Consider the following 21096-nt stretch of genomic DNA (forward strand, 5'->3'; position numbering starts at 1 on the left):
TTGTGGTGAGTTCCGACGTGTTCCTGATGTAGGGTAGTGTAATGAGTATGTCGGGGGATGTAGAATCTTCCTGATATTGTTCGTGTAGGCATCTTCTGACCCAGTTCTTTGGATATCCATTATCCTTGAACACTTGGAAGAGGTATTCTTCTTCCTCTTGGCGTAGTTCTGTGTTGCTGCAGTGTGTTGTTGCCCTTTTAAAGAGTGTTCGCATGCAGCTTCGTTTGTGTGTGCTGGGATGGTTACTATTGAAGTTCAGTACCTGGTCTGTGTGTGTGCCTTTTCGGTGTACTTTCGTTTGCAGTATCCACATGATGCAAAGACTGGAAAGGACCGCCCTTCTGCAAATCCAGCCTAAACTGTGGATACGCTACGTAGATGACACCTTTGTCATCATTAAACAGACCAAATTAGAAGAGAGACACAAACTTATAAACAACACCCTCACTGGAATAAGATTCACCAGAGAGGAGGAGAAGAACAAACAGCTCCCATTCCTGGATGTCATGGTAGAGCGCAAGACAAATGGGGAACTGCAAACGAAAGTACACCGAAAAGCCACACGCACAGACCAGGTACTGAAATTCAATAGTAACCATCCCAACTCTCAAAAATGAAGCTGCGTGCGAACACTATTTAAAAGGGCAGCAACACAGAACTACGCCAAGAGGAAGAAGAATACCTCTTCCAAGTGTTCAAGGATAATGGATATCCAAAGAACTGGGTCAGAAGATGCCTACACGAACAGCATCAGAAAGATTCTACACGCCCCGACACACTCATCACACTTCCAACGTGTTCCTGATGTGGGGTACTCGCCACAAGACTCCTACGACCGCTGGGCATCAGAGTGGCACACAAGCCCACGTCAACCCTACGACAACTGCTCACCCGAACTAAAGACCCACTCCCCGCCACGGACAGGACCAATGTCATCTACAAAACCCCCTGCAGAGATTGCGAGAAGCACTACATTGGACAAACAGGAAGGAAACTAACAACAAGAGTACATGAACACCAACTGGCTACAAAAAGACACGACCAATACTCACTCATCTCAATCCACATGGACAAGGAGAACCACGACTTCGACTGGGACAACACCAAGATCCTGGGACAGGCTAGGCAGAGACAAGCACGAGAATTCCTGGAAGCATGGGGTAACGAAACGTCTGCCAACAACAAACCAGCTCGGCGAGCCAACCAACCTCGATAATGGATAATGGTTACTACGGATTAATCACTTTTTTTTGTTGGCAAGCTGTCAAAAGTTCTAAAAGAAATTGATTGATTGTTCAGTCGTTGATTTGATAGCAAATAAAAGCTACTGTATTTGAAATGTAAGTAAATCAGAGTGTCCTGGCACACGTTATTTGGTTTATGACAAAAATCACAAAATACACCAAACGCTGGGGCATTCCAGACAAGCTGCTGAAAGTTGTCAATGTAAATACTATTGTTATTGTCAAGCATTAATAGAGGAGTAGGGAAAATGCGCCAGGCTTGCTGTCAAAGTTTCAATTCCATGGTTTTGCTGTTGCCCTTGTCTTAAACTTGATGATTCACCTCCTGTCTCATCTTATACCTACAAACCCCTTTTCTTTTTGGGTGCGACACTGAAGTCTCAGCCTAAATTACAGTCAAGTCTTTCACAGTGAAGTTTGCACACACACCCTTTTGACTCAGAGGCAGGGATGCGACCAGTGAATCAAGGCTGATCATAGAACTTCCACTCCAGCCTCTCACAGCAAATTCTTCTGGGTCTTCCGAACTGAAAGATGGAGTCCAATTTATCTTAAGAAATGACAAATGGATGACTGTATTAAGTTTACTTACTTCCCCTGAGCTCAAAGATTTCTCCAATGAGCATGAAGCAAGGTTCAGCAAGAGAGTCTCTTTTGCCGTCAGTCTCATCCCCATAGTCAGACAGATCACTATCATCCTCGGCCTCCTCCTGAGGACATTCATGGAGAAACAGTAATTAAAAAGTATATTTGGAGTAACTCATTGCACACAGCTTCTGCCATCATTGACAGACTTGAAAATGAAAGATTACCTGCAGACTGAATACAGCCAAGAATTCTTCATTTCTACAAGGATATCATTAGCTCCTTATGCAAATCTCAGAAAATGCTAATTTTGCTATTTGTAGATCATTTCTAATTCATTGGAACGTCAAAATTATTCACGCTGTTACTCACAGAAGACAAATGGTGTATTGGCCTTCATAGCGAGAGGATTTACATAAGTGAGCATGTATGTCTTATTGCAATTGTACAATGCCTTGGTGAGGCCACACTGGAGTATTGTGTGCAGTTTTGGTCTCCTTATCCAAGAAGGATGTTCGAGGATGGGGTGCAACAAAGGTTTACCAGACTGATTCCTGGGTTGGCAAAACTGATGTATGAAGAAAGACTGGATCGATTAGGTCTATATTCACTGGAGTTTAGGAAAGTGAGAAAGGATCTAATTAAAACCTATTAAATCCTAACACGGCAAACGGAAGAAGGAGGTGCCCAATGACTGGGGAGTCCAGAACCAGGGACCATGTTTAAGGGAACGTGGTAGGGCTGAGATGAGGAGAAATATCTTCAAACAGAGTGGTGAGCCTGTAGAATTCTGTGCCACAGACAGGGGTTGCGACTAATACACAATGTTTTTGAGGAGGAATACTGAGAGCTAAAGGAATCAAAGGATATGGGAAGAAAGTAGTAACGAGGTACTGAGTTAGATGATCAGCTAAGATCATATTGAATGGCAAAGCAGGTTCAAAGGGGTGAATGGTCTACTTCTGCTCCTAGGTTCAATGTTTCTATTTCTGAAAAACTGTGCTATCAGAATGTCTCAAGCTTGCTAGAATACGGTGATCAAGATATATAACCATTAAAAGTTTGGCAATATATATAAATACAGATTTAAATCGAAATTTCATACCTACATAGATTAACTTAATTATTTACACTGGGTGCCAGTACCACTTTTAGAGAATGGACAATCAGCCACACTACCCTCGCTGAGCACATTTTTGACAAAGACCGGGCACAAGAATGAACAGTCCGTCTACCATAAGTAAACAAATAATTAAAGGTCAATTGAGCTTGTTAAAAGCGCAATTCACCCCAGTCATAACCTGCTTCTGCCATATTACGGTGAAGAGAGGGACTGCATTTGCTACTTTGATGGAACTTGCCCATGCCCTAACATGGCTGGCATGGACAGCCCACTTTTTTTTTTAAAAGTATAAATTTTCAAAACAACAGGAAGCAAGTGGATAACAAGGTGTAGAGCTGGATGAATACAGCAGGCCAAGCAGCATCAGAGGAGCAGGAAAGCTGACGCTTCGGGCCTAGACCCTTCTTCAGACAAAAGCCTTTTTTCTGAAGGGGTCTAGGCCCGAAACGTCAGCTTTCCTGCTTGGCCTGCTGTGGTCATCCAGCTCTACACCTTGTTATCTCAGATTCTCCAGCATCTGCAGTTCCTACTATCTTGGAAGCAAGTGGTACTATCTTTCAAAGGTCCTATTTTCTTCATTAGAGGTAACCCCCAGAAGGCAGAACTCCTTGTCCTTCCTACCTCAAGGACTTTAAAACCCGCCTCTCTCCATGAAATAGTATAACCTCGCCTATCAATGCCCACAACTGAGTCGGGTCTGAGTTCTATCTGGTCTCAGAGGGTCGGTCTGCATTACCCACTACAGAGCTGCGGCACTGTAGGATAGTTGGCATTGCCAGCTAATCTAGATGGTTGGTAGCTCCATAGGAAGGGACCTTACTCCCCACTGAGGAGTAGAGTTCCACTTAATCCACTCTGCATTAAGGTAGCCCTCCCATAGTGCTCTATGGATGCAGGTCAGGCTTGTTGTGCATCTGTCAGCTCACCACCATACTCCCCTCGCTGTACACACCACCCCTCCCCCAACACACACATACACACACACACAGAGTATGCGCTAAATAAAGTCAGAGGAGAATTGCCCATTCTCCAATATAGATTTAAATTAGTCACTTTATTCCACAGATTAAATGAAGGTTGAAAAACATCCAGTAAAGAAGAGAAGTCCTTCAAGATCATAAGACAGGCTTGGGAATTGTGAATAATGGTTTTAAATCTCTATCTGGGATATCTCTGGGGTGTCCTTTATTCATTCACGAGATAAGGGTGTCCTTTATTCATTCACGAGATAAGGGTGTCACATTGCAGTGAGGATATGTTGTGTTGGGCTTGTGTTTCTTTTTCATAGAACAGGCAGGGAGAAAGCAAAGTTCCTGTAGTGGAGGCTGGGAAGCAGTTGAGGTCAGTAACAAAAGGCCATCAGAGACAGTGGTGTTTTCCGATTTTGAGAGCACTGCATAATAAAACCAGTAAAGCCCACGATCGTGTTGGAGTGCCCTTAATTGCTAAGTGCAAAGACAGACTCAGAGTCACATAGTTGAATGCTACTGGAAGGATCCTACAAAACCTCAGTTCAAAGAACAGTAGGAACATGGAGGAGATTTAATGTGAATTTATGAGTACTGTGGGACACCTTGGTTTGGTCCCAAAAAGTGAAACAAACATCAAGATCCTGGACAGTATAGGAAAATTCTTGAGTGGAGTGAAACAGAATGGGAAGCAGTCTTGAGATTTCCAGGTTTAAATCATAGGGGGTTACAAAGTATCATATTAGATTTGTAGTCCTTCTTTGCTTAATTCTCACATAGTAAAGATTTTGTAAAAATCATTATTCTTTCCATTAATGGTTGGAGTTTAGATTACTTTTGTAAAGTTAATAGTCTTGCTGAAGCTGATAACAGAATTCATAATCTATCGAATTAACAAACATCACAAAGTTTAATGAGGGATTACAAAACCCACTGTTAAACCAAAGTGAGACAAAATAAGCTGTGTTAGTGTAGTTTCTTTGCCAGTCATGCAGTGATTTAGTGAATGTATACCTCTTGATGAGAGAAGAAATCTCCAGGGAGCCTCTCCAAAAAGGAGGACAGCGAAAATGTCGACTTCTTCCCTTGCACATCAACAACTTTAAGGTATTCTGGAGAAGGACTTAGAAAACCATAAAGTGCCTCACTCTGGCACAATCTCTCATCGGTGAGAAGTTTCTGTAGGATGAAAGTTCATGAGAGAAAATAGTAATAACAAAAACAGAAAGACAACAATTTTCTTGCTTACACCTACAAATGACCTGCTGTACTACTTAAAATAATTGACTTTTAAAGCAATAAACTCTTCCTTCACTGTCAGAGATAATCAACATCAATCTTCTAAGCTTTGGAAAGCCATTCTCATAAATTAGAAAAAACGCAAAGTCAGAAATCTTTGAGGCAATGGTTTATGGCCAGACTTTGATAAAAAGCTTGAAGTGGCTCTTAACGTCATGTAACGAATATTCCAAGTCATTATTTTTAATGGCGTCTCTAACAATAACTGTCACCCGTAGAGACACTTAAAACTGGGTTTAGTCAAAACATTAAATAGCTCTGAATGTGTTGCAGAAAGATGTTTCACATAATTTTTAAAAATTATTTAAATTAAGAAAGGATCAATCTTATTTTAGTGTTTGACTTGAACACTAATATTCAAGTCATCATATGATTCAGAAACTAAAAAGATTTATTTAGTCTTCCGCCAGAAAAACAAGTAAATCCCCACTGACCCTGGAGCTAATATTACATCGAAGGCTCAGTGTAGGCTCAATAACCTAATTCCTGGAATTACGAGTTGCACTGTGCAGAAAGGTTGAGCAGACTGAATCTAGACTCATCCTCATTTGGAAAAATGAGAGATGATATTATTAAAACAACATTTTGAAGGGGCATGGGGGAGTGGTGGAAGGAGCGGGCAGCTTGACAGAGTAAACATAAAAGGATGCTTCCAATTGCAGGGGAATCCAGAACTGGGGCACAACTTCAAACTGAAGGATCTCGCATTTTGAGAAAAAAATTTCTTCTCTCAGAGGGCTATTAATCTTTGAAATTCACTAACCAAAACAGCAGTGGAGGTTGGGTCATTAAATCGATTTTAGGGCTGTGTTAGATTACTGTCCATCAAGAAAGTCTAAGGTTATGGGTGGAAGGCAAGAAAGTGGAAATAAAACTACAATCTGATCAACTATGATTGCACTGAGTGGTGAAGCCAGTCCAAGGGGCCGAATGGCCACCTTCTCAAGATATGGCAGTTGCAAAATCAATCTTTCACAAAAGTGGAGAATGAATTTTGCCCAAATCAGTGATTGGTCAGTGGGGTTAAAATCGAATCAGAGATAGTAGGAACTGCAGATGCTGGAGAATCCGAGACAACAAGGTGCAGGGCTGGATGAACACAGCAGGCCAAGCAGCATCATAGGAGCAGAGAGGCTGACGTTTCGGGCCTAGACCCTTCATCAGAAAAGCCTTTTCTGATGAAGGGTCTAGGCCCGAAACGTCAGCCTCTCTGCTCCTATGATGCTGCTTGGCCTGCTGTGTTCATCCAGCCCTGCACCTTGTTGTCTCTGTTATTGGTCAGTGGGATGGGTGGGGTGGGGTGGGTAGGTGGGAGAGAAGATGGACAGGTTATGTCAGGTCAAGTAGGGGATGAGAGGAAGGCTTGGACATGAGGCGATGGTGGAGAGATTTTAAAACTGGTGAATTCCACGTTTACGCCATTGGGCTGTAGGCTCCCGAGGCAGAATACGAGGTGTTGCTCCTCCAGTTTGCATGTGGTGTCATTGTGGCACTAGAGGAGGCCTAGGACAGACATGTCATCCAGGGAGTGGGAGGGGGAGTTAAAATGGCTGGTGACCAGAAGGTGTTGTCGTTTGTCACATACAGAGTGCAGATGCTCTACAAAATTATCTGAGTATACGCTTGGTCTCATCTATCCACCCCACCTACTCCACCACTTCCTACCTGCATTCACGTATCACCATCCCACCTACCTAACCCAGCCCAAACCCTCCTCTCTCTATTTATTTCCCAGCTCCCTTCCCCAACCCCATTTCTGAAGAAGGGTCCCAATTCGAAATGTCAACTTTCCTGCACCTCTGATGCTGCCTGACCTGCTGTGTTCCTCCAGCTCCACACTGTATAGTCTCTGACTCCAGCATCTGCAGTTCTTGCCATCTCATCATAATGTGAATCTTGAATATGCCCAGATAGGGAGGCAATTACCTAGTGGTATTATCGCTGGACTTTTAATCTAGAGACCCAGATAATGTTCTGGGGACCTGGGTTCGAATCCCACCATGGCACATGATGGAATGTGAATTCAATAAATATCTGGAATTACAAGTCTAATGATGACCGTGAATTCATTGTCGATTGTTGGAAAAACCCATCTGGTTCACTAATGCCCTATAGGGAAGGAAATTGACATCCTTACCTTGTCGGGCCTACATGTGACTCCAGACCCACAGCAATGTGGTTGACTCTTTACTGCCCTCTTGGTAATTAGGGATGGGCAATAAATGCCTACCCAGCGACACCCACATCCCGTGAACGATTTAAAAAGAAAATTCAATTTACCACTCGTAGTTGTTTTAATGAAACTAATGGGAGTTGCAATTTCTGTTTCCTCTTACCTGTAAGAAATTATTCAGCTGATTTTTTGACTTGTCCAGGAACTTCTGGTCAATGGATTTAAAGGGCAGCTTACTCATTGATGGTAGCTGTACTTTCTTCAACATCGAAAAACACTGCAAAACACAAAATCAAACAGTTACGGTTTCAACACTGGGCTATGACAAACTTAATTTATTCTTCAAATCCCATTACCTGAAAGAGCAGATTCCTGCGATGTTTACATTGAACATTTTTACGCACCATTTCACACTGTTTACATGGGACTGGAGCCCTCAAAGCAGTAAATATATTCTTCATTAACATAGCTATACAATTACATTGGAAGTAACATGTACAAACTGCAGAAAAGGTAATGGGCATTTTATAGCTGCCCTTTTTTTTAATTCCCACCTCGATTACTGTGTCTGTTTGGTCAGACAAGAGAGAGCTGATATTCAAGTTCTGAAATCAGTTCAGAGAAGCATTGTGTAGCTGATGTTTAATGTCGAAGATTTACAGACAACCCAGCGAAATTAATTCCTGAAAGGAGGCAGCCAAGAAGTAATCCCAGAGATGATAAATTGACAAACAAGACAAACAACATAAATCCAAAACAAAAATACTCATGAAATAATCTCACTTGTCAAATTTAGCCGTGTTTGTAATGTGACTGTCTAACAAAGCTAGTGGAGTTATTACTATGAAGTGTTGGTTGTACAGATTTATTGAAGGTGGTCATTTTTGTTCTACCATAAGAAAATAAAAGAGCTGAAATTCATTCAATTTAACAATTAGAATTATATGATAAAGGACAATATAAGGAGCAAACAAAGATATTAATATTTCCTCCGAACATGGACACATACAAACAGTTCTGAAGAAGGGTCACTGGACCAGAAACATTAACTCCGATTTCTCTCTTCAGATGCAGCCAGACCTGCAGAGATTTTCTGTTTTTGCTTCAGATTTCCAGCCTCCACAGTTCTTTTGGGTTTTTAACTTGCTCCTTGAACCTTAACCTGAACATTCGTCCAGTAACATTACCACTACATCATGGCCTCCCCTATACATTCTACATATTCACCATCCGGTGTGTGAAGAATTTGCGGATTAAATTTCAACAGGACACAATCTAGTCTTATGTTCTTGTCCCCACACTGTAGATTCCCTGACTAGTGGGGAGAAATAGAGTCTCTTCAGTGAAGTTACATACCCCTTTGGTTGTTTAGGAACATAATACAAAAATTGAAAAAAAATAATCACATCTCCCTTCACCATTTTAGTTACTGGGTATTGGATGGTTGTTGAAAAATTCTTTAGATCTTCAATATATTAATCAGTACAAGAAAATAGTTTTAATGCAGGTGGGTAACACAAACCTGAAACGTGAATGCGTATGCAACAACTAGTGCAAATAAAAAGTACAAAATGGAAACAACATCTTGCATTTGCATAGTACATTTAACATAATAAACATTCCAAATCACTTCACAGAAGTATTTCATAAAGCAAAATATGCAACAAAGCCACGTAAGGTGATACTGGGCTAATGATTAAGAACTTTGTCAAACATGCAGATTCTAAGGAGTATTTCAAAGAAGGCACATGATATAGAGAAACGGAGAGATTGAGAGGGCGAATTTCAGAGCCTTGCGCCTGGGCAGCTGAAAGAACAACCATCAATGGAGGAGTGATTAAAATAACTGATGGTCAAGAGGCCAAATTAGGGCAGCATATATATATCAGGGCTTTGTGGGGTTGAGGAGATTACAGAGAGATTACAGGAGATAGGGAGCAGCAAGACTATGAAAGGATTTAAAAAGCAAGGATGGGAGCTTTACTATCAAAACACTCCGCGACTAGGAGCCACTGCAGATCAGCAAACAGAGAATTTTATCTTTATTATTTCATGGAATGTGAGCACCTCTGGCAAGAACAACATTTGTTGCCTCTAATTGCCCTTGAACTGAGTGGCTAACTAAGCCATTTCACAGGACAGGTCAGTCAGTCAATCACATCACTGTCAGTCTGGAGGCACACTAGCTTTCAATTCCAGATTTTATTAATTTGATGAATTTTGAATGCTGTTCCCAGCGCAAGAGTTTGAGACTCTGGATTACTTGTTCAGTGACATTACACCATCTATCTCAGTAATGTATGAACAGCATTTGATGCAAATTAGGATGCTGGATGCAGAGTTTTGGATTACCTTAATTTTTTTTTTAAAAAAAGGGAGATTGTGGAGGCTAGCCAAGAGTGTTAGAATAGTAAAGTCTGGAGGTTGTAAAAGCAGGAATAATTTTCAAAAGAAAATGAACCCAAAGCAGCAATGGAGACAGATGACATTGGGGAGGTGGAAATGAATGTTCTCAGTGATGGTGCAGATGTGGTTAACTTAATGCAGAATTGAATATGACACCAGAGTTGAGAACAGTTTGTTTTAGCCTGAGAGAGTGGTCAGATAGAGGGATGGAGCTGGTAGCAAGGGAGCCAGTCTTCCCAAATTTAATTGGAAAAAAATTCTGCTCATCCAATCTGGAATGTAAGCAGTTCAGTATTGTAAAAGGCAGTGGAGAGATCCAAATAGGTACTAGTGAGGTGAAGTGTAAATGTACATATAGGACGTGTTTTCAGATGTCTCTGCTGAAGAGTAGCAAATGGATGAGAAATAGGAGTGGATACAAGGAACAATGCTTGGGAGGTAACTGCTCACAATTCTCTGGCTACAACTGGATAGATGAAAATGTAACGCAGTTCATTCAGTTGGATGGTGGTGGAAAAGCTTTAGAGAAGGATCACGTTAACAGCAATGGCAAAGACTGCAGACAGGTTCAAAAGGATGAAGATAGCTGGCCATCATCACAGTCACACAGGATGGCATTTGTGACAAATACCTCACAGAGCTTCCTGTGTAGTGTCTGGAACTCGCTAAGCTTCCTGGCTACTGCCCAGCCATTATGTTCAGGATCAGATAGACTCAACTGTACCGTGACCAAGTAGCAGGGCATCTGCTCCCCATTCTCTTCCACCACCTGTCCAAGAGAGGAGTACAAAGAACATTGAGAGGTGCAAATACAAATTCAACAAAAATCAAACAACTATCATTTTCCTCTTACATTAGTCTATATACCTACACAAGAATAAAATTACACTTGGGGGGAATTCAACACAAGTTTAGAAGATTAAAAAAGTTATCTAGTGCAGTCCATTCTCCTGCTGATTGCAAGGTACAAAAGCTGTTTAATTGCCCTTTCTTTTGGCAACTATTTTATATGAAGTTCCAATGGCAATGAAAATGTCAGGTTGTGAGACATCAGAACAAATAATAAACTACTTACACAGAAATGGGCAATTTCATTTATCACAGCTCCCTATCAGATGAACACTACTTTCAAACACAACGTAGGCAGATTCTCCTCAAAGTAGGAAGACATTAGTTCAACTTTAGCAACCTTGCACAGAATGTATTACAAAGTGAAAAGGGATGCAAATATTCTTATAACCAGTGAACCTTCATCAATCTCTAGCTTTACAAAAAAAAATACATTTTCACTTGTTCAATTTTATTTTGTTACAACCTTTTCTGAGGTAGTCCCTCATGATCAAGAATGATCAGCTTCCACTGAAGCTTCATGAATTTTTGAGCTGGTTGTTAAATCCAATGCATGATCTGCAGACTCTGCCACATGCAAGGTTCATACTTGAAGGGTGGGGAGGTGAGGCATTTGAGGGCTTGAGTGCTCTCTGTGATGCCTTGATTTCACCTCTGCGTGATACCCACAAAGTCTCTCAATATGTTGAGTACCTTCCTAAATTAACCTTTTCCACTGTGGTTAGTTACAAGCCAAGGTGTCCTATGAGTGAGCGGGAACATTTGACCCCTTCAGAGATGCTTTAAAGGACTCCATAAAACATTTCTGCATTCCTGCTTGGGGTGTCCTTCCACCACCTAGTTCCAAATAGAACAATCGTTTCAGGATGCTGGGCATGTTCGCTTGGCAGAGCTTTTAAACAGCTTTTCTTGAATGGAGAATTTGAGGGATCTTCCACTTTCCAGCGCTTTCATGTGCTCGCTATAAGTTGTCTAAGTCTCCAAATCAGATAGGGGTACACAGGGATATCTGCTGCCTAGTAAACCTGGAACTTAGCCTTGCATTTGAGTTCAGAATCTCAAATATCTTTTCCTCAATCAGCCAAAGCCTAAGCTCATACACTGGAAGCGACTTTGAATTTTGTCACGTCTGCTTTTGTCTGGAGGAGATTCCCAAGATACAGTCCTCATTTTCGTGGATTTCACAATTATCTTAATCCATGGGAAAGAGGATTGTGCTTTGGCATCTGGTTGGTAATGGACCTTAGATTTCTGGGGTGTTTAATGAAAGACCCATTTTCTCATATACTTTGGAAAAGTAGTCAACAACAACTTGGAGCTCAGTTGCAGTAGACCAGTTATCAAGACACTGTAACCTCTCCAGTTCTGAAGTCTAATGTTCAGAAACACTAGTCGTCCAGAAATCTTTCAAGCAGACCCAAGCATTCTCTGTCGTCATTTCAGTACGGCACTTTGGGAAGTGAAACCTGGAAGATCCAGTGTTTAGACAAGTAATATAATTTCTATTAGTGCTTCATAATGTTCTGTCACTATTTTGTATTTTATTATTGCATTGCTCACTTTACATACTTCATTCTATAATCTAGAGAACTCTGAAATCCAGAAATAACTTGCTCCCAAGGTTTTCAGGGTGGAGGGTTAACAGTGTAGTTTGTGTTAAAACTTGGAAAAAGCAGCTAACAATGTTACAATGTTTTCAAACATTGTAGCAGTGAGCTTTTGAAAATTCATCATACATAACAGTAATTGCTACACCAACACAGAGTTACATATTTTCAATTTGGTATCAGGCATCAACTGAAAGTACTCCTCCTCCTCCAAGCATCACACTAAAATGAACAGTTCAGAAGTTATACAGGAGCTTTCAGGACCTCTCAAAGTAAACCAAGTGTAATTAATTACACTGTTGTAATTAAGAGAAAATGTGGTAATTAATCAAAATAAAGCAAAGTTGCAAAGCAGCAATAAATGACCAGATAATCCTTTTTAGTGACGTTGTTTGAATGATAACTGCTGACCAGAACACAACAGAGGCACGATTACTGCAATCTAAAAATAACTTGAAATTTTCTGGTGCTGAGAACAAAACATACTCTCAGGTCTTTTCTTCTGCAAACACATGCTTTTGAGAAAAATACCTGATGCTAGATTAATAACAATGGAATAGGATACAGCAAATTCCTGACGGTGAGCCCCAACAACTGGAAGAGAAACTCTCTTAAATATCGAGTTAGGTTTTTGTAAACAGATCCTTCAATAAATACGGACATGAACTACCCAAAAGTGATTTTAATTGTAACTCGAAGCTTCTTTCATTTCACAGCAAAATTTTAAAAAGAATCCTCACAACAGTGCAGCTTAGAATGAAGTATTAGAAAATCTAGGTTCAAACTTAGTATTTCACTTCATTGGTCTTTTATTTGAGATAATAGCCTATGACGATGTCTCAATACAACATAAACTCCTATAATTTCCTTATTTGGCACTACTCTCTCATTTGCTGTGACTCAAGCAGATTGGATCCATTTTTAGAATTCAATTCCTGTTAGCTTGATTGGATGAAGCTGACAGTTCTTTACTTGAAAAGAAACCAAGGTCACACTGAAACATACATCAACAGGAACGTATCAGTTAAAACTGTACATGCAGCATCAAGTAGACTGCAGCACAGGGAGTGCTTCCCTCAGCTCCTACTAGCTGCAGATTATATCAGGATTGTTGTTGAACTCTGGACACTGGTGACAGGTCACAAATTATCTGGTTAATGGCAAACCTCTGCTTCATTATTATACAAAAATGGCCAATAGCAAATGGTATGGAATCGGATACTCAAGGACTCCTGGGATCCTCTCAGGAAGCTACCTTAAATCCTGTGTGTCATTGGTGATCTAATTGTTCATGTGCAAGAAAGTAATCAAATTCTATTTTGGGTTACGATAGCAATATCACAATAGTACTAGATTGCATTGCCATAATACAAATTACAGGTATTTTTTACTGTTCTTTTGTAGTATTTGAAAACATAAATGGTGAAGACCATCCTATTCTATTAGCTCCACTATACAGGAATACACATTTCCAAGAATGCTTCAGATGCACTTAGCAGTTTTACATCAAGGTACTTATCTGACTCTAGCTTGAACTTACTGATTCTAACATATAAATGAGGAGTAGGAGTAGGTCATTCAGCCTCACTTGCCTGCTCTACCACTTGACAAGACGTCACATTCACTCAATTGGCATCAAGTAAATTTAACTGATTTGATCCTTCCTCTTTTAAATTTTTATTATACCAATTGTTACCCAAATACTTTGTTGGTTAGCACCACACAATTATATCTAAGTTGCCAAAGAACAACACTTTTGCAAGACTTACAGCATCTTACACAAGCGATCTACATCAACATTACTCCTGAAGTTCGAGGCAACCCAACATTGTTTCCATTCACACTCTCCCCACCAGTCTGTTTAGCTTGAACTTTAACTTCTCCAGAAGTCTCCTTGTGCTGACTTAAAGGGAAATACCTCGTAACACTAAAATGTTGCTGCATGCCCGCAAAGGGCAGCTCTTGGCACTGTTATCTCATTAATGGATAAATCCTACACCAAATATCCAAGATCTTTCTCAGGGTAAGGGGAAAAGGCAAGAGAATGGCACTAAATCACAATGCTTATTTGGACAGCAGGTGCAAACATGATAAGCCAAATGATCTCCTTTTGCATCAAAACACTTCTGTCATTCTGAAATCTATTATTCCTAGCAACTGAACACATACAAAACAGCGAGTTCACTAATTTCACTAATAGATAGTTCTGAGGCTCCACTGTAGACCTACTCTGTCCACAAGGACATTTTCAAATTCGAAAAAGAACATAGCACCACCTCCCACCACAGCTTAAGTGTGCACTGCCATTGCAAATGAGCAATCTATTTCTAATAAGAATTCATGTGCAGCATCACTAAAATTAATGTTTGCAGCTGTCATACATTGTGAATCAGACAGCTGACGTGATTGATAAATATGACATTCAGCCTCTAAGTTCTACATAAATGCTAAGTGCCAAACATTGTACAAATCAGTGCTCCAGTAATAGGAGAACACAACACCATCAACTAAGACCAGAGGTCAAATTTTACATTCCATTAGCATTTGTTCACAGGCTTCAAACAAGGCTGATTGAGACTGCTTGACGAAGTGAAACAGCCAAATTGGTCCATTAATCATGCAGCATCTTAAAACCCCTGAGCATCAAAGGAGTAACACTGTGTTTTCCATCCAGTCATCACCTTCCCACATTGAAAGAATGATATAAACGGAGATAGCTAATTTTATATCTTGGAGACGCCTGTCAAATACAAAATAATACCACAGATTTCTCACTTTTCTCCACTCCCACAAATCAGTGAGCAAGCTCCAGAAGTCATTGTCCATATTGGCACAAATGACACAGGTAGGAAGAGTGACAAGGTTCTGCAATGATAATTCAGGAAGTTAGGTGGAACTAAAAAGCAGGACCTCTAGGGTAGTAAGGATTACTCCCTGTGCCAGGAAAGAGACAGAGTACAACTGAACACATGCCTAAAGGACTGTTGTAGGGGGAAACGGCTTCAGGTATGTGGACCATTAGCATGTCTTCCATAGAAGGTGGGACCTGCACAAGGACAGGTTGTACCTAAACTGGAGGGGCACTAATATCCTAACAGGAAGTCCCACTTAGAAGGATTTAAACTAGCACAGCAGAGAGTGAGAACTGGAGCAGCAGATCAGTAAGTATACAGACTGGAGAGAGCTTGCAACTAAGTTAAATAATAGCTAAGAGGAACAGCAGTCAGGGAGAGGTTGCTGAGCTCAGCGAACCTGGAGACTTGAACTGTCTTTGCTTCACTGCAAGAAGTAGGACAGGTAAAACAGATGAACTTAGATCCTGGATTAATGCATGCAATTATGATGATGTTGCTATCACAAAGACATGGTCGAAAGAGGGACAGGTTTGCCAGCTGAATGTTCTGGGATATCAGTGTTATATACGAGACAGAGGAGAAAGGAAAAGAGGTGGAGGAGTTGCATTACTTGTTAGGAAGCATATCACAGCAGTGTTGAGGGAAGACATCCTGGAGGGATCTTGTAGTGAGGAATTGTGTGCAGAGTTCAGGAATAGGAATTGTACAACAGACCTCCCAGCTGCCAGTGGCAGACAGAGGAAGAGATATGTAGACAGATTCTGAAAAAACGTGAAAATAACACAGTGGTTGAAGTGGTTGATTTTAACATCCCCCATATTGATGGGGACTCCCTTAGTGCTGGGGCTTTGGATGGGAAGCAATTCGTTTGGTGTGGGCAGGAGGGTATTTTGAAACAGTATGTCGATAGTGCAAGAAGGGAGGGGTGATACTGGGCCAGGTATTGGGAAATGAGCCCAGCCAGGTGATCAAAGTTGCAATGGGGGAGCATTTTGGGAATAGTGACCATAATTCCACGTGTTTCAGATACTTATGGATAAGGACAAGAGTGGATCTCAGATGAAAGTGTTAAACTGGGGGAAGGCCAACTATGTCGCCGAATTAGGCAAGAATTAGAGAATGTGAATTGGGACAGCCTGTTCGAGAGTAAATCCACAACTGACATGAGAATCTTTCAAAGACCAGTTGATTCGAGTGCAGGATAGGCATATTCCTGTGAAAATGAAGGACAGAAATGGCAGGATTCTGGAACCTTGGATGACAGGGGAAATTATCACCTTAGTCAAAAACAAAAGCATACCTAAGGTCTAGGCATTGTCCTTGAAGAATATGGAGTAAGTAGGAACGAACTCAAACAGGGAGTAAGGAGAGCTAAAAGGGACTATGAAATGTAGTTGGCCAGCAGGTTTAAAGGAGAATCCCAAGGCATTTTATACACATATTAGGAGCAAGAGGGGAGCTAGGGGAGGAGTAGGCCTACTCAAGGATACAGGAAGGAGGTTGTGTGTGGAGCCAGAGTACTTAATGAGTATTTTACATCGGTATTCACCAAAGAGAGGGACGTGAGGAACGTGGAGGTTAGGAAAAGGTGTGAGATTGCTTTCGGGCAGGTCAATATAATGGAGGAGGAAGTGTTGGGTATCTTCAAATACCCAAATAATGTACAGAAGTCCCCAGGGCTTGATGGGAGATGAGGGAGGAAATAGCTGGGGCCTTAACAGATACCTTTGCATCCCCTTTGGCCTCAGGCGAGGTTCCAGGGGACTGAAGATTGACCAATGTTGTTCCTTTGTTTAAGAAGGGAAACAGAGATACTCCAGATAATTACACGCCAGTAAGCCTGACATGAGTGGTGAGGAAGCTGTTGGAAAAGACAATGAGAGACAAGATTTATTCACATTTGGAAGCGAATGGACTGGTTAGTGAAAGACAGCATGGGTTTGTGCAGGGCAGGTCTTGTCTCGCCAATTTGATTGAGTTTTTTTGAGGGGGTGACAAGAATAATTGATGTGGGAAAGGCAGTGGATGTTGTCTACATGGACTTCATTAAGGCATTTGATAAGGTCCCCCATGGCAGGCTGGTACAGAAGGTAGAGTCTCATGGGGTCTGGGGTGAACTGGCTAGATGGAACACACTGCCAGAGGAAGTGGTGGAAGCAGGCACGTTTAAGGTGTATCTTGATAGATGCATGAATGGGAGGTGAACAGAGGGATGGAAACCGCACATGGGCAATTAGTAGCAGGTCTAAATAAGGGTTAGGATGCGGTGCAGGCTTGGTGGGCCGAAGGGCCTGTTGTTGAGTTAAGTTGAGTTGAGTTGAGTTGAATTGAACATCCAAAAAAAGCAATACGATAGGGGCAGCAACATAGATGTGTACTGTGCCAGATAGTTTGAAAAAACCCACCTCGCTGCTGCTAATGGTGGCTTTCCATTGCCCGAGATTTTCACACCACCAGTCTGTTCGGGCAATGTGCTGCTGAAGGTCATCATGTTCTTTCTCCATCGTGGAAATCTCATCCTTCAACTTTGTAACAATCTAAAGGAGAGAGATTGGTAAGTATTCCAAGGTACGTTCCCAGGGAACAAACAAAAACTCTGATCATGACTGCTCTTCAATATCGGTTTCTGTAGTTGACAATAAGATGTGAAACTGCCAGTCTTCAAGCAGGGAGAGATCAATTTGACATCAGTGCCAAAGATTCAATTTACGATATTCTCAATAGAGTTTCATAAATTCAGAAGTTAAACCCATTAAAATATGGAAGAAAAATCCAGCAGGTATGCTTCATTTCCAACTAGGCTGCTGAATAAATTGACCAATTATCTTCCTTACTTCAGTCTTTTCCTGAGGAAGGCGATTTAGAACATCACATAAAAACTCAAACATTTATGACACATAAAAAAGCAATATAGTACATCAGGACTCTGCGGGCTGCAAAAGAACTCACCAGCCTAATTCTGTTTTCCATTTCTTGATCCATAGCTCTGCAGATCACAGCACTACCTGCAATGAGTTCTGATGAACAGTCAGAGTAGACTCGAAACATTAACTATTTCTTTCCACAGACACTACCAGGCTCCCCGGAGCTTCTCCAGCACTCTCTATTTGCTGGAAATCTAAAACATTGGCAGTATTTTGGTTTTATAAGACCATAAGAAATTGGAACAGGAGAAGGCTGTTCGGTCCCTTGAGCCTGCTCAGCTATGTAATAGGATCATGGAAGTTCCAATCTTCCTCACGTCCACTTTCCTGCCCTTTCCCATTAACTCTCAATTCCCCTACTAATCGATAATCTATCTTGGCCTTAAATATAAAGAAGGATTCTGTTCCACAGCTCTCTGTGGCAAACAGTGTCAAAAACTCTCAAACCTCAAAAGAAGAAACTCCTTCCCATCTCACCCCTTTATTTTGAGACTATGCTGTCTAGTCTAGATATCCTTCAGTCTAACCTCCCTGCGTAAATAAACAAGTGTCACAAGACATTCCCAAAGCAAGACACAGAAACACAGAAAATAAGGCCGTATGAGCCTGCTCCGCTATTCAAAATGATCATGACCAATCATCCAATTCCGTACTCTGTATCTGTTCTCTCCTAATACCCTTTGATCTCTTTAGCCTCAAGAGCTCCATCTAACTCTTTCTTGAAAGCATTCAACATTTTGGCCTCAATCGCCTTCAAAACATTCAGGAAACGTCAAGAGGAAGTCTTCCAAGTGCCTCTTGTGGATAAATAGCTGTTTCACTTTTTCACCTCACACACAGGATCCTCAAAAATGGTTCTCGGAAAGGTGAAAAAGGCTGAGCTGGGTAAAGTAGCTCTTCACAGGCTAAACCACAAAAGAAATCCTAACCATATCAAACAGCCAACTCCTCTAATAGCCTTAAATTTAGACATGTAACTTCCAGTCAGTCCAAGCAGTTCCACAATCCGTTGCCTGTGGTTCTGTACTTCGCTTGAGACGTGTGGATACTGATTTTGGAAATAAAAAGTGGGCCACCATGTTCTTTCAAATCATGAAAAGGCCCAGATGTCTTAATATTCGATAGGAATCAATTTTCACAGTCTTTCAGACGTTAATCCTCAAAACATATGAGGCACTTCCATCATCGATAACCCATCATGTAGAAAGGAAATGGTTTTATAGACAGTAAAATGGTTCATGCACTTCCTCAACGTGCCTAGATATTTCTTTCCCTTTCGGCCTTAGGTTATTCATAGAACCAGAGTGGAGTATAGTACAGGAGGTGGCCAGCGGGTCTACACCAGCCTTTGAAGCAGCAATTCAGTTTGTTCATGTTATTCTCCTCCTTTGAGTAGTTACGCAAATCCCTTTTGAATGCTACTGCTCAATCCATGTCCAGCATGTCAAGAGGTTGTATGTTTCAAATCCTTAACACATGAAAGATGGTTTCCTCATGTCACCTCTGGTCCTTGTGCCAATCACCTTAAAATTGTGCCCTCAAGACTTTGGACACAACATCACTGATTTTCTTTAAACCAGTCATGGATCTAAATCTCTATTCAATCTCCTCTTAGACTTCTCTGTTCTAAGGAGAATATCCTCAGTTCTCTAATCTTTCCATGTAATTCCTCAGCCTTGCAACTAGGCAAGCAAACCGGTTTCTTTTTTTAATCTAAGATAACACGGTGTAGAGCTGGATGAACACAGCAGGCCAAGCAGCATCAGAGGAACAGGAAAGCTGACGTTTCGGCTCGAGACCCTTCTTCAGAAATGGGGGAGTGGAAGGGGATTTTGAAATAAATAGGGAGAGAGGGGGAGGTGGATAGAAGATGGATAGAGGAGAAGATAGGTGGAGAGGAGACAGACAGGTCAAAGAGGCGGGGTTGGAGTCAGCAAAAGTGAATGTAGGTGGGGAGTTAGGGAGGGGATAGGTCAATCCAGGGAGGACAGACAGGTCAAGGAGGCGCGATGAGGTTAGACAGTAGGAGATGGGGGTGGGGCTTGAGGCGGGAGGAATGGTTAGGGAGGCGGGGACTAGCTGGGCTGGTTTTGGGATGCGTTCGGGGGAGGGGAGATTTTGAAGCTTGTGAAATCCACATTGATACCCTTGGGCTGCAGGGTTTCCAAGCGAAATATGAGATGCTGTTCCTGCAGCTTTCGGGTGGCGTCACTGTGGCACTGCAGGAGGCCCAGGATGGACATGTCGTCCAAGGAGTGGGAGGGGGAGTTGAAATGGTTCGCGACTGGGAGGTGTAGTTGTTTGTTGCGAACTGAGCGTAGGTGTTCCGCAAAGCAGTCCCCAAGCCTCTGCTTGGTTTCCCCGATGTAGAGGAGGCCACGACGGGAACAGTGGATACAGTATACCACATTAGCAGATGTGCAGGTGAACATCTGTTTGATGTGGAAGGTCTTCTTAGGGCCTGGGATGGGGGTGAGAGGGGAAGTGTAGGAGCAGGTGTAGCACTTGCTTTGGTGGCAGGGAAAACTGCCGGGGGTGGTGGGGCTGGAGGGGAGTCACGGAGCGAGTGGTCCCTCCGGAAAGCAGATAAAGGGTGGGGAGGGAAAAATGTCTTTGGTAGTGGGGTCAGATTGCAGATGGCGGAAATGTCGGAGGATGATGCGTTGGATTCGGAGGTTGGTGGGGTGGTACGTGAGGACGAGGGGGACTCTGTTTCGATTGTTATTGCGAGTAGGGGGTGTGAGGGATGAGTTGCGGGAAATGCGGGAGACACGGTTGAGGGCATTTTCGATCACTGGGGAGGGGAAGTTGTGGTCCTCGAAAAACGAGAACATCTGGGATGTCTGGGAGTGGAATGCCTCATCTCAGGGGCGGAGGCGAAGAAATTGGGAATAGGGGATGGCGATGGCCTTTTTGCAGGAAGGTGGGTGAGAGGAGGTGTATTCTAGGTAGTTGTGGGAGTCGGTAGGTTTGAAATGGATATCGGTTTCCAGGTGGATGCCAGAGATGGAGACGGAGAGGTCCAGGAAGGAGAGAGGTATCAGAGATGGTCCAGGTGAACTT

At 42.0% G+C, this 21096-nt stretch overlaps 1 protein-coding gene across 1 annotated transcript in view; it reads right to left on the reverse strand.

Annotated features, from left to right (window-relative positions):
- Window positions 1-21096, reverse strand: part of snx25 (sorting nexin 25) — a 238134-nt gene that overhangs the window by 130827 nt on the left and 86211 nt on the right. The window lies entirely within an intron of this gene.

The sequence above is a fragment of the Rhincodon typus genome, chromosome 3, assembly GCF_021869965.1.
Source record: "Rhincodon typus isolate 14 chromosome 3, sRhiTyp1.1, whole genome shotgun sequence".
Lineage (NCBI taxonomy): Eukaryota > Metazoa > Chordata > Chondrichthyes > Orectolobiformes > Rhincodontidae > Rhincodon > Rhincodon typus.